Genomic DNA, 11,660 nt, shown 5'->3' with positions numbered 1-11,660 from the left:
GCCTAAATATCACCATGCTATTCAGGATGCTGACATTGAGCAGGCGACGAAATACCTTAATGTACCATTTGTAACCCCGCGTTCTCTCCATGCGGTAAGTGGATAACAGCGAATCTTTGGTATCCACTCCCCCCATGAAGCGATTGTACTGGACCACAGATAGAGGCATTTGGTATTTCTCTAACCCTCTTTTACCCTCAACCGTGTCGCTGTTGTGGTAGGTAGACACCATGGTGACAATTTTAATGTCATTCCAGGCAACGACTGACATGTCACCATAGTGTCTACCAATGATAGTAAGCCGTGGCACACTCTTCTTCATGCTTTTAATGATTTGAGGTACCATCTTTCGGCGGCGATTGAGGGTACCGATAAGATCGGTATTCCTTTGTTTCAGGTACCTAGTCAATGGCATGCTATTATAAAAATTGTCCATGTAGAGGCAGTACCCTTTGTCAAAGAGCCCCTCCATGAGTTTGAGTACAACTTTTGAAGTTTTACCCGAAAACCCAAGATGGTTCTCTTCGACTTCTGTATTCTTCCCCGCATACATAATAAAGCGGTACAAGTACCCTGTTGACGATTCGCACAGCTCATAGGTTTTAATGCCGAACCGAGCCGCCTTAGTGCGAATGCACTGCTTGAAACCTAGGCGACCCTTCCAGAGCAACAGGGACTCGTCTATGCTAATATCTTCGTAGGGAGTATACAGACTGGAAAACTTTTCATTCATTATATCCAATAGTGGTTTAACTTTTGCAAGCTTGTTTTGGTAACCGACTTTAGAAATTGTGTTATTGTCAACAAAGTGTAGGAACCGAATTATCAGAAGAAACCTATTACGCGACATTAGAGTCCTAAATTTAGGCATCTCTAAAATGTCTGTTGTCCAGTATTCTGATAACTGAGCTCTGTAACAAATGGACATGTATATAAGCATCGCGAAGAATACATACAGTTCAGCGACTGTAACATCTTGCCAGTCCTTCAGCCTGGAATAAGTTGTTAAATCCAACAGTCCATCCTCAGTGTTCACCTCGTCCAGTGCGCTCCATGCTTGCCTATTGGTCTCCTCCACGATATAGGACATTGTTTCCAAGTCCCATATTTTGGAGAAGATGTCATATGGAGATGTAGCGACTGTCGGAGGGAACACGTCGGGTGATGGGCCAGGTTGAAGGACGGCAAAATGCTCACGCTGACCCGTGAAGGTGGAGAAATCCTCGGACCAGGTGAAGGTCTGCTCCTCTGGATTCTCCTCCTCCCCCTCCTCCAAAGGCTCCAACTCATCCTCAGGAACATCCATATCCACCATTGACGGAAGTTCTACATCACCGGCGAGGGATTCATCCTCGCTATCAGTGAATCCGTAGAACTCCGCAACGATGTGGTCGGTTTCCTATAGACAGAAAGAAAAGAAAAAAAAATATATATACAGCTATGTAAAGCGTCCTTGAGGTAATACAAGACAAAAATGGCGCTGTAAAAGTTAGCCAAGTGTTATTATAATTACCTGAGTATTTGGAGCCCGATGCGTAGAGGAGGTTGATGGTCTCGGGTCAGCCTGCCATCCCGGAATCTGAAACTGTAAACATTAATTGTTACACGAATGTCTTTCAATTTTGGAAAGGATGAAGCGTACAACCACTATAGAACTACTACTAATACACAACATACCGTCGCAATGACTGCAAATCTTTCTTCTGTAGTGTCTTCCTCCGTTGACACGCTTGGAATCTCCATTCTATAACAATAGAAACAATCATGTATATCATTATATAATATAATCATCAATACGCCTGTATTTATAAATATTTTATACCTAAACAAAAAAAAGTTTGTTAGTACTTTTTTGCACACCCTATATAACTGATCTAATTTTGTGATATTTATCACTATTTTTATAAATAAAAAATAATATTTCTAATAAAAATTATTCGAAATAAATATTTCTAATAAATCATGTATTTTTTAAGAACCCTGTACGTCCCATACAAAATTTGAATTTGTAAAAAACGTTGATATCTGCGCGCGCAGCTAGGCGCACGCGCAAATGTCATTTCAAGATGGCCTCTCACACATACATATAAACAGTTCACGTGTATTTGTGCAGGTTTCCGATGTCTCGTATTTATTTAATTAAAAAATATTAACTAAATATTGACGAAACTAGGGCTTTTATACACAATCTCAATAGTTTTCGTTACATAATAATGTACAATCCTTATTAGATTATGCAATATTTACGTAAATATCGATAGAGAAACATAAAAATATTTGTTGGCAGATTTTTAGCGGTCGGAGACATCGGAATATCATTTTTAGTAAAATATTTACTAAATATGGACAAATCGAAGGCTGTGTTATATGTTCTCAATTGATTTATCTGCAAAATGAGATACGAAACAAAGCAAATCACACAATATATGATCCAACATAGCTAGAAATAAAACGAACATTTTTATCACGAAAACATGGCTTATACTTTGACGTAATATTTTGTCGGTTATTTTGAGTTTTCGTATTTTAAATTTACCGAAACACATGCCGTGAACAATAAACTATGTATAAAAAAAACATTACTTACGTTTTATTGATCAATTACTTCGTTTTGGCACTTTAAAATAGAACCGCGATGCGACACCTGCGACCATAAATATACCACTCTCTAGATCGATATCTTCCGGCTTTTTGTATCCAACAGAATTATACAGTACTTAACCACAGATATACAAGCAGTACCTACCGTGCGGAGCAAAACAGTAGACAAGGTAGAGGAAACTCAAGGCCATTTAAAAAAAGATGCGACCATAGACAACATAATTGCTCTCAGCCTACTCTATTCATTCACTAGCCCAAAAAAACTATTATAAAAATAAAAATGTCCTTGAAGCAGAAAAATGTCGAAATGTTTTCCAAGGGCAAGGTTCATCTGACTAAGAAAATAAACTTTTACAATGCATTTCCTTAAGATGAAACTTGTTAATCTGAGAAGAAGAAACCCAAAATGACAAGAAATTTGCAAAAACACTGAAGAAAATTTCCAAAATATGATTGTCCGACAGTACGACGAAAAATTCCGACATTTTTCAGCCTCATGAACTCATGGTTACATATGTTTAAAAATCTTTAATTTCACCAAAACAATAAGATAATACAGGATAACACTAATCAATAACATGAATAAGTTTATCGATATAATAAATAACATTTATACGTTGTGGAGGAAGACATAATGTCAAGTATGAAGCATTGTTCAAAAAACCGAACGAATAACCTAAAACTGTTAATTCACTTTAAACTTGAACTTACGTAGGTAGGTTGAATATAATATGTTTGTAACTCGCTAACACTATACTGGCTTATATTGTATTTTTATCACGAACAACTTTAACACGCAATATTTTCGACGGAAATGATAGTATTTCGGCAGAAAATGACAACCCGCGTGTATAAATAAACCACTGTCATTTTGTTTGAATGAACTGTCAAACGTCAAAATTCCGTCATCTCTTTCTGTTACACGAGTCATTATGGTAGAGAGCGAGAGATCAAACCAATCCTTCTGTTCTCACCAATGAGATCTGAGCTTTTAGCCATATTATTCGTTTTCTATAAGAATTTTGAGGTGGGCGTGGCGGTTTCAAATGAGTTTCGAGGCCAAAGCTTAGTTAAATGCCCCTGCCTGCGACAGTTATTATTTGTTGAGTGGCATCCCATAGAAAATTTAAAATGTAGATGTCGAAGGAGCTACAAGTGTTTCCAGAATATGATGCTTAAAGAACGAGAATAGCCCAAGCGATTGAGACCTTGTTTTCCATACAAATTCTTTGTACATAAGGGTTAAAATCGCATATAATTTTTTTTTTTTTTTTTTTTTAAGTTGTATGGGCCGCGCATATGCGGTCCCGGCATACGAGGTACATGCACTGCGCCTAGCTACCACTAGTATTGAGGTTGATGTTGACAGAATTGTAAAAGACAAATTAATGAAAAAGTAGATAATAAAATAACGATATTACGTATTATTACCAGTATTTTATTTTTATAAATATTTTGCGGCCCACCAATGTATTTAGTCTTTTTTATTGGCCCTGGGTCCCATCTAGTTTGGACACCCCTGGACTAGATGATCATTTGTGGAAAAGTGAGTGGAAGGGTTTAGTTTTTCCTATGGGGAAGATTTAACCCGGACAACAAAATCGGAAGCATAAAAAAAATAAACCTTAACTAATTATTATATACCGTTCCTGTTTATAAATGATATTGTAAATATATTTGATGAAGATATTATTGCGTTACTTTTCGCAGATGATCTAAAAATATTTAAAATAATCAAAAGCGCTGAAGATTGTATCTGTCTACAAAATAATTTGAACAGGTTAATTAATTGGTGTTCTCTTAACAAACTTCATCTGAACATAAATAAGTGTTATTCAATAATATTTTACAGAATAAATCAACCACAGACATAGGAATTAATAGACGAGAAGATAATGGCGAGGGGTAAAATCAACTGTTGAAGAACGAAGGGGGTAAAGCTGACTGTGATTCGTCAATAAATCAATCTGACAGTAAATAGGCATCTCGCATTATAATATCACCATTTAGTTCTTAAAATTAAAATCTGCTTTTGAATGAATAGACATTTTTACATGGGAGCGCAAATTACTCGCCACGTTATGAACAAATTTGCGAAGTCCAAATTCGGCAAAAAATTTCTTCTATTTTCAGAGTCGAATATTTCGTTTAAGTATTTAGTTAAGACACTTTTATAAATGTTCATAATTTACTTCTCAGCAACCAACCAGCTTTGTGTTTCGCGTCCAGACGTTTCTCGATGTGATAGTATATGTTTCTACAACTGATCCATATTATACGATGTGAATATGCTTAAAATAAAGTAAAATAATGCTTATATATGGAATGTAATACGACAATTGGGTTTATTCTCTTTTTCACATCTATTTTTACAAGTTTTCATATCACAAGTCAACATTTTGCCGTGTTATTTCGTAAAATGAACCGATGATGCCTCGACCATAGTTCGCACAAGAATGATGACGTCACGTTTTCAAATTTCACTTGAGGCCATACGCGAGCACAGCCGGCTCCAATGGAACCGGTATGGGGAGTGGGGATAATACGCTTTTAATCACTTAGGGCAGGTCTACTAATATTCATATGTCTATGAAATCAACCAATTATTCATTCATATAAACTCAATAACTCAATCCTTAACTCTGTCGAACAAATTAACGACCTGGGGATAACTTTCGACTCTAAATTAAACTTAATATCGCATATAAATAATATTAATAATAAAGGAATGAAAATGCTAGGCTTCATTCTTCGAAATTCCAGAGGTTTCAAGAATATTTCAACATTAAAAATTTTGTATACATCCCTGGTTCGTAGTCAAGTCGAATATAACTCCTCGATCTGGTCCCCCCACTACAAATTACATTCAGATTCAATCGAAAAAAATCAACATAAATTCCTAAGACACATTAATTTTAAACTCGGTATTCTCATTGAAAAATTGATGAAAAATCTAAATTTATTAAAACTCTCAGATCGAAGAATTATATCCGACTTAATATTTATGTTCAAAATTGTAAATGGTAGTATAGACAGTCCTGATTTAATTAACCTCATTGAATTTCATATACCCACGAGAGCTACTCGTTCTAAAATTTTGTTTAAATGCAACAATATCAGGACTGAGTATTCCAAACACTCGCTTGTACCTAGGTTGCATGAAGTTAGTAATAGATACGCAGATGTGGCAGATCTATTTAACTGCACGCAGGATGGAATCATATGGTTGCAGCCAAATTTGCAGCATCGAGACGCGACTTTCTTTCATGGCTCGAGGCCGGAAAACCCACTCTCAGGGCCGGCTGCCGAAGGCAGGAAGAAGTACCGATCGATTTTCAAAGTAGCTCTGAAAAAATGCCAACAAAGAGAAATTTAACAGCGAATGGATGGTATTGCCACCTCACTAATAAATAAAGATTTCTATAAATTTTGGCAAAAAACCTCTTCGAATCAATGAATTTCGTAACTTCCCCTCCATGGCAGGTGAAGAAGTAGCAGAAAAATCTCTGAATGTAAATTTTAGTTTGAAAACCGAAGGTAATATTACCACTAACAGCATTACTCCACATATGGTAGAAAGAGCTGTAAGAGAAATGGCTGCAGGAAAAGCCACAGGACATGACTCAATAGCTCTTGAGCACATTAAGTATGCTGGGCCAGCGATACATATTATCCTAGCAAAACTATTTTCAAATATTATGCGTTATAGGTACATCCCGAACGAAATGACAAAAACGGTAATTATACCCATAATTAAATCTAATAAACTTGATCCATCCGTTATCAATAACTACCGACCGATTTCACTCTCGACCGCACTGGCAAGAATATTTGAAAAAATTTTATCGACGGTCGTAACAGACCATCTAAAGACAGAGGATAACCAGTTCGGATTTAAATCTGCACTGTCAACATCTATGGCAATATATTCCAAGAAACCATCAGCTATTATAAACAAAGGAAAAAGCCAATCTATACCTGCTTTCTAGATCTAAGCAAAGCGTTTGGTCGTGTTTGTCACAATAAACTCTGGGAAAAACTCAGGAAACGAGCAGTTTCGGAAGATATAATAGCGATTCTTTCAATTTGTCACACGCAGCAAGAAAATGTGGTGAAATGGTCTGGCGAATTATCCAACCCATTTTATTTGAAAAGTGGCGTAATGCAAGGAGGAAGCATGTCTCCAACACTGTTTAATATATATACTGATGAATTAATTCAAAGACAGTAAGATAGGTTGCCATGTTCAAGGAGTATGTGTAAACAATATTAATTACGCAGATGATATGGTTATTCTAGCACCGTCACTTAGGGCAGTGTTCCGCAAACTTTTTATGTTCACGGTACACCTAACTAATCAAGAAATTTTAACGGTACACCAAAGAAAAAAAAACAAGGTTAATTTTGGATAGGATTGGCTAGGCTTATTACGAATTACGGCGAACTTTGAGGTTAAACTACGAAAGCTGCATGTCATCATAATTTAAAAAAACATCCCAGGTTTTGAATGGTTTGTTTGGCAAAGCAGGGTTTGTCTAGCCGGGTTTGTGTAATTATGATTGATGTTTATCACATAACAGTGACAGAATGACCGCGAACTGTCACCGAATCGGTTCGAGAAGTGAATTTTAATTTTACGCAATTGATAATTAAAATGCATCTTTTTCCGCCGCCACCAAGCCAAAAAGTTTCCTTTTATAGTAATTACGGCATATCTAATTTTTTTTTCTAAAAATTATTCGTAATTAACGTGGCCACTCCGAACCAAAATTTACCAAAAAAAATATTTTATTAATATTTATTATTAAAATCAATATAACATGAAAAGATGTTTAATGCGAAATGTGAGCCTGTTTAACTGAACACAGACGATCAAAATTTGGAACAATCGTTGATAAAGCTGCTCGCATCTCTTCGTCGATCGTCCTCAGGCGTTCTCTTTTTTTTTACTTTATCGTTGTGAGAGTTGAAAACCCCAATTCGCATAAATAGGTCGTGGCAAATGGTAATAGAATTGCAATAGCTCGCTTTGACAGCAGTGGATACTCATTTTTTACGTGGAGCCAAAAATGTGCTAACTCTGTTTCAGAAAATTTTAATTTTAGTGTCCGATCAGTTTTAAGCTCCATGAATTCTTCCTGCTCGTTTATTGGTAAATGTCCAAGGGAAATGTTTTCCGAAAATGGATTTCTTTTCCAGTCCATAGGTTGCAGGTCACACTCTCTATCAAAGCCTGCACTTTTTTTTCTGAATCGGCAGCCATGACATTTGGAAACATTTCGTTACTACCATTGGTAGCGTGGCTGATCCATAGCAGCTAAAATGTTACAATTTCTTCCTTGCATTTTTTTGTTCAGCTCATTTAATTGAGCGAATATGTCCGCCAGATATGCAAGTTTTGCTACCCATTCTTCTTTTTTAAATAGAGAAGCAAAGTCTGAACCCTGGGTTTCTTGAAATGTCTGGGTCTCATTTTTCAGCTCGTAAATCCGAGAAAGCACTTTTCCGCGAGTAAGCCATCGTACTTCTGTATGAAACAGAAGTGACTGATGATCTGCTCCCATTTCCTGACACAATGCATTAAACAGACGAGAGTTAAGCGGTCGTGACTTGATGTAATTGACAATTTTGATGACTTCTTGTAAGACAGACAACAATTCATCAGGCAGAGACTTCGTCATCAGTGCCTCTCTATGTAAAAAGCAATGTAAATTTTTAATATTAGGATTTTTTCAAAAGCCCTGGTTATAAATCCCCTATTTTTTCCTGTATAGCTGCTGCTCCGTCTGTGCAAATGCTTAAGCAGTTGCGCCATTCCAAATTATGTTCACTGAAGTACTGGTTTGTTACTCTGAATATTTCTTCTCCGGTGGTATAACCAGGTAGTGGCAGACAAAAAAAACTCCTCTTTTATTTCATATCCATCCGTGTACCTCACATTTGTGATGAGATGCGCGTAACCACTGATATCAGTAGACTCGTCGACTTGTAGCGCGAAAACTCCACTTAGCCTTAATTTTTCAATTAACGTTGATTGAATGTCGGTGGATATTTCATTAATGCGACGTGAGATCGTATCTGCTGACGCAGGTATTTTTTCGATTTTGTTAGCGGCTTCTTTGCTAATCATAATTTTGACAATTTCTTTGCAGACAGGTAAAATTAAAGTATCAGCGAGAGAATGAGGTTTCTTCGATTTAACCAGCATATTAGCGATCACGTAGCTTGCTTTTTGCGCTTTGCTTGATGTATTGAAAGACGAACTCATGAGAGTTACCCGTTTCTTAGACTGGTCTTTCATACGTTGAAAGAAGGCTTTATCTTTGTGAGCCACCGATGGGTGTTTAGTTGTTAAATGTCGTGAAAGTTTACTTGGCACCATCGAATTATTAGCCAAAGTTTCTCCACAAACAAGACATTTTGGGATTGGGCACGATTCGCCACCGCAATATATAAAGCCATAACGCACATAGCTCTCATCGTATTTCCGATCAAAAAGCTTAGGTTTTTTCTTTTTTCACTCTGCTTCTTCTTGGGAATCATTAGTTTCACTTGACAAACTTGCGGTACGTTTAACGAATTTATCCATTATAAACACGTAATATGGGATATTTTTTTGCAATTAAAAAATTCATTAAAGTTCGCGACGACACAACCAAACACTAGCATTAACGAATGACTACTAAACAAGCGGGCGTAACGTTGCCGTCGTAATTCGTAATGTTATGTTGTCACGCGCATGCACCCCGATAGCTCGTGCGCAATCACGTGATAATGTAGCAATAGCACCCCATTTATGTAGTGTAGCACACGTGATAATGTAGCGTAGCGGCGTAGCACACGGCCACTTCGCAGCGATCGAGTCCCACCCACGTCACCTCCGGCCGCCGCGCCGCACAGAAAAGTATAGACCGATTTACAGAGCACTTTGTGAGAAGTGACGCGGGACTCGCGGCACACTTACAAATGGCCACCGCACACCAGTGTGCCGCGGAGCACACTTTGCGGAACACTGACTTAGGGCACTGATGAAACTACTCCAAATGTGCGAAGATTTTCCATAAAATCATAACCTGGTATATAATACGTCCAAATCAATAGTTATGGTTTTCAAATGCAAAAACGAAAACATGCTAACACCTTCAGTATGGCTAGATGGAAGGAAAATGGATGTTAGTCGTAGCGTCAAATACCTGGGACATGTTATCACAGACGACCTGAAAGACATCGAGGATATGGAAAGGCAAAGAAGAGCGATATCCGTTAGAGCAGGTATGCTGTCAAGGTGTTTTCACTTTTGCAGTACAAACGTGAAAAATATACTTTTCAACGCATTTTGCACTTCGTTGTACACGTCAGAACTGTGGGTGGATTTCACTGCATCCCAATGGCATAAGCTAAAAGTCGCCTACAATAATGCTTATCGCCAACTATTCAGCCTACCGAGATACTGCAGCGCCACGGAAATGTTCCTGGAGGGACGAGTACACTCTTTCAGAGCGCTTCTCCGCCATCAAATGGGAAGCTTATGGCACAGACTACGCCAATCAAGTAACAGAATCATCACTGCCATGGTTGCCTGTATGGAGTCCCCTCTGATGGCCCTCTTTAGACGGGATATGTGCAAATATCCCCCATAAACGGCTGTTCACACTCATTTTTGTGTTTATATTTTTTCACTTAAATTCCGCATTTTGTGCCTGTCTGAATCACCTATGTTATTACCTCCCTTATTATTATTTTTATTACTTATTTTGTATATTATTTCAAATATGGAATGTATTGCATTGCACTACCCCTGCATACATTCTGGAATAAATTCTTATTATTATTAAATGTGTTCAGTTATCATGGAACCATTGTTTTATGTTTGTAGTAATTCAAATTATTTTCCATACCCTTTAGTTTGTTATCTTTTGAAGGTTGTAAAGTAAACGAGCAACATAACATAGACTACTCCACTCTGCACCTCGCCGCCCGCGCTGGCAACCACCGGCTGGTGCAGTGGTTACTAGAGCATGGGGCAGACCCAAATCCCAGGTCCTGTTCTGTCTCCCCCTACATCCTGGCCAGAAGGAATGGTAACATTCATTTTCATATCAGCTCTCCTAACCTAACCTAACCCAACCTTAGTTCCTTGCCCGTCTCCCCCATATGCTGGTCAACTGGAATGAATTTTCATACCATGTTTTCTGAATTCGGCTTATCAAAAATTATTATAAACAAAAAAAATTAATGTAAAATTTTGCGCTTCCATTTATTCATCGCTGTTGGTAAGTAAAAATGCAGTACTTTTTTTTTCTATAAGTAAAAACATAGTTTCTTAAAATTTAATGTGCCGTGTTGTTATCTATCATCTTCTCTATTTCTATATTTAAGCGATTAAATATGGACTTAAAAAGCCCTGGCCAGAGCATTATAATTATTATTAAAAAAGTTTTTTATTTGATCTTTCCAAATGCTAAAGAATATTACACTGTAAAATGTCACTGGAGACAAAATGCAATACACATTTTTTGGTTATACCGTATAACTCGTCAAAATGACAATTTAACAAACCTTTATTGAAAAGTGAAAAAAAATTAGTTAAGGTTTATGTTAGTTTTTTTCATCGCTTGACTTTATATCACTTAAGGTGTGTTGAGTTGTAAATGATAATATTATTATATATAATATATATGTAAAAGCACCCAATGACAAACTACTTTAAAGTAGTTTATTGGGACTTTTTGATTTTTGTATATTATTTTGATATTTAATAAAAAAAAATTTAGAAAACGAATTATTATTATTTTTATTATTTATTTTTAGAAAACGAATTTTATAAAATATATTATGATAAAATTTTTAGAAAACGAATTTTATAAAATATATTATGATAAAACTATACTAACAGACCGAGCGATATGAAAATATCTGGAGTCGGTGAATTATTTTGCCATTTGATCTCTTGTGAGTTGACGTGTTGTTCTTGTATTGTTTTGTATTTATTTTGCTTATATAATGCACTTACATAATGTTGATTGACTAGATGATCATTTGTGGAAAAGTGAGTGGAA

This window comes from Hesperophylax consimilis, chromosome 15 (genome assembly GCF_061612785.1).
Source record: "Hesperophylax consimilis isolate HC1 chromosome 15, BYU_Hcon_1.0, whole genome shotgun sequence".
NCBI lineage: Eukaryota > Metazoa > Arthropoda > Insecta > Trichoptera > Limnephilidae > Hesperophylax > Hesperophylax consimilis.
Note: the sequence above shows the minus strand (reverse complement) of the source record.